Below are 7,168 nucleotides of genomic sequence, written 5' to 3'. Positions count from 1 at the left end.
AGAAATCCTAGTGGATTAATTACTCAATAATGACACTACGAGTACTCCTAACAATGGTGCTAAAACTCTTGCCTGAAGATAACCAGTGAAAATTTTTCTAAAGTGGTATGTAATCTCCAGGGTTAAGAATGTGTATCAGCTAGATCTTACTACAGTAAACCACAGAAGAGATTCCATCCATCCATCATATGTAACTGCTTATTCCTTAACCAGGGTCCCAGGGATCTGCTGGAGCCTATCCCAGCTCTCTTTGGGTGAAAGGCAGGGGTCCACCCTGGACAGGTCACCAGTCCATCACAGGGCCACATAGAGACAAACAACCTCACACACTCACACTCACTCCTATGGGCAATTTAGAGTCACCAATCAACCTGACATACATGTTTTTGGACTGTGGAAGGAAACCAGAGTACCTGGAGAAAACCCACACAAGCACAGGGAGAACATGCAAACTCCACACAGAAAGGCTGGGTTGCGAACTCAGGACCTTCTTGCTGTGAGGCAACAGTACTAACCACTCAGCCACCATGCTGCCAGAAGAGATTATCATATTATTTGTGAGCAAAAAAAAACTGGGCAGTCACCTGACAAGGTTAAGGCTAACACAGAAACAGTCAGAATTTACCACCTGTTTTTAGGCAACTACTGATTCCTTTTTAGACAACTTCTGTGGCAATGAAGGTAAAATACAGACAGCGTAACAAAAAAGCCTGGAATCAGAGAGAAACAAGTAGCCTGGTTCTATGTAAAGGTAATAAAATCTGCCAACCAGCAACAATAAAACTCACTATTTAACATACTTTGCTTTGTGGTTTGATGGCCAGTTATGTTGCATTCTCCTTGTTGGCTGTGCATAGTCACTTCCTGAACTGTTCACAGATTGCCTGGTACAGCCAGGACATAATTTCAGGATGTACCTTAACAGCAACATGTGATGTTTCCAGTTTATATACTAAGACTTAGCTAAATTAAGGTAACCAGCGCTAGCTTCACAGACAGATCTGAGTGGTATTGTTCTTTTTTTGCAAATAAACTATTGCCTAACATGTCAAATTATCGGTGGCTTGCAAGCTCAAATATGTGGTGATATAATTCAAATGTCAATCAATACTTTAGGAAAAGCCCTTACAACAGCGTGCAAAGACATGCACAACAAACTGTAATGGTAAGTGGAAACATTTTGCACAGTACTTTTACCTCCACTGTGCTAATGCAATTTAAAACTGCTCAAGTCACATCTGCTGCAAGTACGGAGTTCACACAAATAACAAACTAGTAACACGCTGACTCTTATTTAAATATACTCTATGTGAATAGCTGTTATGAAATCTATATCCCTGGTTATGGATCTATGACTGGTGCATTCTTGAAGGACCTACAGTGACATTTTAAACTCATAACAGATTACAGTTTTCATATACCACTGTTATTTTGGAGATATTATAAAATAAATCCAATTTAAAGGATACGAGAAGTCAAGTATGAGGACTCCCAGGCTGCCTATGAGCCAGGCCAGATGTTTGATGATGAAGATCTGTCTGGAGCCCCTCAGCACAGGTAGGACCACAATAACTATCAGCCCATAGGCCCCATTGGTCATCACGACCAGGGCAAACAGCAGGTAAGATATGCCCTCCATAGACTGTCACTGAAACTGCAATGGGTGGAGTTTATGGTATTTCATTCCATTTCCTTAGCATAAATGTACAAACAGTGAAAAATAAAAATGTTGTTGCTATGTGTTAACCTGGAGCCAGATTCACCCTCCAAAAATAATTTACTTTCTGTGCACTTGGACTCCAAACAGAAAAGACAACTGTAACAAGATTAAAGGATGAGGCTGTCTATTTTAGCTTTATTGCCATCAACAAATTCCCTAATTAGGCCATAACCAACAATGGCTTTATTCTCCTACTGAGTACTGTTTTATCTATGTTATTTTTGCTTTAGCTAAATATTGGGTCATTTTGATGTTCTTTTGTAGCCTCTAACTTCAGTAAGTCCCCAAAACTATGTAAATGTATTAGTTACTATATTGGCTGGAGCCATTGAATAGTGGGAAGACAGCAAGTGTTTGTCACAGAACTGGAGGAAATAATAAATACAAAAAGTTTTGGGCTATTTTTTTGCTGTCCAACTAAATTGGATGAGAAACATGCCATAAGGATTAATATAAAAAATGTTCTGGGCTTTCTATTGAAAAAAATATCATGTTTGAACATGCAGGAATCTCTCCAAGGCAAATCTGACTTGAATGATTTACAACAGTCTCTGTGTGTGTGTGTGTGTGTGTGTGTGTGTGTGTGTGTGTGCCCAGAAGTTTCCTTGGCACTAGCAGCCCCTGGTGATCTCCTGTGGTGATTAATGACTACATTTGAGCCAGTTTTTTTCTTTAGTACAACAGCACCATTGTCTTCAATGCCTGGATCTCATTTTGACACACATACTGTATACACAAACACGCAAACGTCACCTCTTCAAACACAAACACATTCAGTCACTGTTTATGACTTGTAATAAATGCAGTTATCTAAGCATCCCTGGGATCAAACCATGAGAAAGCTGTCCAACATCTCCCCTCAGGATGGCACTGCTCACTTACAAACCACACTCAGGTAACTCAACACATACTGTCACTTACGTTTTTATAACTGGGGGAAACAGAAGACAGATGCCACATATATAACTAGTGATTTCCACTGATCTAGAGGTTAGTGTGTTTAATCTGAAATCTGCAGGATTATCAATCAAAGCAAAGAAAAAGCCAATGAACTGTTATCATTTCCCTGACTAACTATAGAGTTACAACCATAATAGAATAAACCCATAATCACAGTATTTTTGTCATTATGGGTATGAGTGATACATTAGCAGTGATCCTACATTTACAGGCTTTCATTTTTAGGCATTTTGCACATAGTTAACATGGCAGTATTTATATATAACAGGCTGAGATTGAATTTATGCTTTGAGTTCTATCGTGACTCAACTTGTGAAGCAGACCTCATCTTACAGCCTCTCATACAGTTGTAATTATAGTTGCTGAGTGAGCTCATGTTAATGCTTTTCATTAATCTGGAGTGCCGTGGTGTGGTTGACTCACACAGCACAGGCATCACGCTCCAGTTTATAAGTCAAGAGGAGGGAAATTGTCAGGGCTTACTTCTGCTGGAGCTGTTCTTGATCTTGTAGTAGAGAAACTGGGAGATGAGGATCAGGTCTGTGAAGATGTAGAACACCACCGTGACTACCTGAGAGACATATAGAGACAGGTTGCAAAGGCTTCATAAGCTTTAAATTAATGAATGCTGGGCAGAGAGAATAAACTCATTTTCAAGTCTAACTTAAGATAATCTTACAAACCTTGCACCACAAAAATAAATTCAATCTAAACACTCTTAGATTTAATTCCAGCAGTAAGCGACTTTCATTATTAGTGGGCTAAAAGTTAAATAAGTAAACTGAAGGCATTAAAAACATTTAGCAATTAATCTGAGTAAAGTTTATGTTTAATTTAATGACACAAATTTCAGAGATGAGAAAGCAATTTCCTGCAAATTAAGCATGACTTCACTATGGTCTATGATGACTGACACCGTCAATGAACACTAACAACAAAGTGTGTTGTGTTGTGTTGTGTTGTTAGTTACACTGGGCAAATCCGCCAGCAGCTGAAAATGAGCCAGGCTAGAGCAGATACAGATCATACACCCAGATATGCAGTCTGTGGTTTTAGCTCATGATTAAACACTTTATTTGGATGGTAAACATCACAATCATTTTTGTGGACAGAAGAAGGTAGATGAGTCCTGTCACCACGCTGCAGTACTCCCACACATTATCCATGTGTGTTTATTCTGTCCTTCCCAAGTTAATAATTATTATATTTGTTTTTCATTTGATTGTTTTCATGTGTTTTTTTCACACATCTGAGGCAGAGATGCTAATGTTGGCTGAAATTAGCTCCTTGTAGCCTCTCATCTGACCACATGGACTCACTGCACACAGTTCGTGTGTCTGTGTGAACTTCACCCACAGCTTCACACTTTTCTTCCAGCAATTTGAGCCTTAATAGATATTACAGGTTAGCCCTCTGGTGGTCCATGGATGTCAAGACACCTGGAGTAAGATTGCAGCTTCCTATTAGAATTTTCAAAATAATAGCGTTAGTTTTCTTTCTTCATGTATTGATTGCCAGATAGATAAAGAACATATTATTATTATTATTATCATTAGCAATTAGCAAAAAAAAACAACAGTAGTAGTAGTTAAAACCAGATGCAAACATCTATAGTTGAGCTGCCACAAAGATGAGACTGTAGTAAAATTACATAAATAATTTTTTCTACAAGAAGCATATATTGTTGATATATTGTTTTGTGTCATGCACAAATTTTGTTACCCAGACAAAACCAGTGACATCCAGGGAGTGGACATAAAGACTGTGCAGACATATAAATACCTGAAACAGTTATAAGGTAAAGATGACTTGTTGTGCCCCAACTCTGAAAAATCAGTGATTTACAGACAGTAATGTGGTTCCTTTACATCAGGGCTCTCCAGTCCTCAAGGGCCACTGTCTTGCTTGTTTTCCAACTGTCCCTGCAGTTGCAGCTTCTGATTGGCTGAACACACCTCAAAGTTGAACCAATGACTGATTAAAGCTTATTCATGATATGATAATAAACACTTTTACCAGGCTAAGCCATAGTGTGAAAAAACACATCCAGTTGGTAGAGAATTCCCATATTTTTGTTAAATTTATTAAAAATATTATGACTGTAACCTTACATAAAATAGGTTTCATTAGGTCTGCTTGAGTGCCAGTTTCATTAGGGCACTCAAGCAGACGTGACACATTATGTCTGAGCTCAGGATTAGGGGTACCTGGTGAGGAATGCAGTCATGAAGCTCTTAGGCGACCTCTATCCTTCTCTCTCTGGCCCCACTGTAAGACCACATTACCACCACAGTAAGTGTTCTTTGTAAACACCTAGAATGGGAAAGTCAGTTAACATACACATCCTGCCGTGGAGTTTGGTGACAGAAACTGAAAACATGTTAATGTTAATTATTCTTGGATTCATTTGTTCAACATAACATTTTCTCTTTGAAGTTGCATGTTTTACAAAGAACAATACTGGGAATATATGTTGTCTAAAATACCATGTGTCAGGCATAAGGTAGGACGAGTTAGAGCTTCCATCCAGCTGAAACCATTCAAAACAATTCAGGGAAAAGCAAATTGAAGCTGACAATTGGCCTTAATATTTATCTTAACCTTGAACAATGGCCTTTGAAATCAAAGTATGTGACTTCATTTGCAGTGAAATGTTATTGTTTGGGTCACAAATATTCTCCTGGTATCGACTATAGGCCGACTCCGCGAAATTGGTCAACCCCTCTGTCTCCATCCACCTGTTGCGCCGTGCGCCCTCATCTGCCGCACGATGGCGCGCTTTCCAACGCTCACCAACAAGGAGGACTGTAAGCCTTGGTCCGCTGGGGGAACTTGAAGCTGTGCAGGGGTAATGTGTGTTGCTATGTGCCGCCGTGGACCGAGGTCTGGAGGTACTCAACGATCTTTACATTAAAGTGCCCGTGCGTCCTCGTCCTGCACGGAGCAGGTAAGGTGACCGACGCTCTATGGGTCAGGAACTGAATCATGCTTTGTGTTTTTTGTTGCACGGGTTTCTCTCATTAGAGAAATAAATGCGTTGCCGGAGGGAATTGCATGCATGCTACCGACATTCCTTGATGTCGGGAAAGTTGACTCGATGAGGTGTGAATAGTGGCCAAAACGCTAATGTGCAACAATCCACCCCAACTGTGCGTTCAATAGCTTTTATTTAGGAAATGTTCATGTACAGGGGAGCGTGCAGGTGGAGAAGGGTCAGTATGTAAAATAAGGTTAATTAGGCCACAGCGTATTACGAAGTGTCTTTCCAGGGTAAAGAAATTGACCTTAGACAAATGAAATGATTAACGTGTAGGACTGAAGGTGCGGTAGAGCCACACAATACAGTAAATATTCACTGGAAACATTTTAGCGTCCCAGACTTCTTATGTTACACCTGCTTTACTTCCATGTAAGCTCTGTCTCTCTCTTTTCCCCGCGCTCTCGCTGTTTCGGTGTAAATACAGTGGAATGTGTTGTGAGAGCTTGAAAGGCAAGTTCAGTCACATTACTCACATTTAGTGTGCGCGTTTCTGCTCTTAATGCTCTGTCCACGTCGAGATCTACTGTTGCTCCACCTGTGTGTGCGTACAGAGAGGGGGGACTCGTCAAGGTCACAGATTCCTAACACAGATGTTGTTGTCCCAGCAATGAAGGATCAGGTTTGTCCTGAACTTCAACTGATATTATATATATATATATATATATATATATATATATATATATATATATATTATATATAATATTATTATATTATATTTGTGCATTATTTCCACAAAAACTGAAATGATTCTTTACCCACATACAGAAAGAAATGAAGTCTTTACATAAAACAGTTCATTTTATGCAAGTGGCAGACTGTCTGTGAGCTAATTATTCATCCATGTTTTCATTCTTTTTGCATTCCTTCCAAATCCATCATGTTCAGGGAAGCCAGATAAATGGACACATAGTATTATACATATTATTAATATATACATATTAATTCACTCCACAGACTGCAAAGACCTACACTGAAAACGATGACATTCTTGAACTTTACAGTCCATTTCCAACAACTTGTACTAGGACAGTTCTGCTCATGTTGTACACCAGGTGAAACCTCTGGTAAATTTATTCACTCAGGAAACATGAAATCTAGATAATGTGGAGGATGCAGGCTATGAAAGGATTTCTAAACTTAGAAACCTATTAAACATGTATGGAGGATATTTGAAAGCAGCATACTTTTAACAAATGAGGTCCTAATTTTTTGTGCACTAAAGATATTCGTTTATGTGCATACTGCTGGGTCAGACCCGTGCACTGAAACCAGAACATGCTTCCGTTCAGCTCTCAGTGAGAGACTCTGGGTTTGGGCTGCGGAAGGCAGTGGGGAGTATTGAATAATGAATGGTTTTAGAACATGTGCATGAATGTTTGTTGGCTGAGTATGGCGGTAATGCACTACTCCATCCAGCACTTCTGCTCTGTGCTATGGAAATCCTCTCA

The 7,168-nt window shown here is 39.5% G+C and overlaps 1 protein-coding gene across 5 annotated transcripts in view; it reads left to right on the top strand.

Moving 5' to 3' along the window:
* Positions 1-5,501: 5,501 nt before the first annotated feature.
* Positions 5,502-7,168, top strand: part of veph1 (ventricular zone expressed PH domain-containing 1) — a 59,387-nt gene continuing 57,720 nt past the window's right edge. For all 5 annotated transcript variants that reach the window (XM_026320419.1, XM_026320428.1, XM_026320410.1 and 2 more), the window contains exon 1: positions 5,502-5,627. The gene's annotated coding sequence lies outside the window, so the exon portion shown is untranslated. The remainder of the gene's footprint in view (positions 5,628-7,168) is intronic.

The sequence above is a fragment of the Mastacembelus armatus genome, chromosome 13, assembly GCF_900324485.2.
Source record: "Mastacembelus armatus chromosome 13, fMasArm1.2, whole genome shotgun sequence".
NCBI classification, from domain to species: domain Eukaryota; kingdom Metazoa; phylum Chordata; class Actinopteri; order Synbranchiformes; family Mastacembelidae; genus Mastacembelus; species Mastacembelus armatus.
The sequence above is the reverse complement of the archived record's forward strand: the minus strand, read 5'-3'. Positions and strand labels throughout refer to the sequence as shown.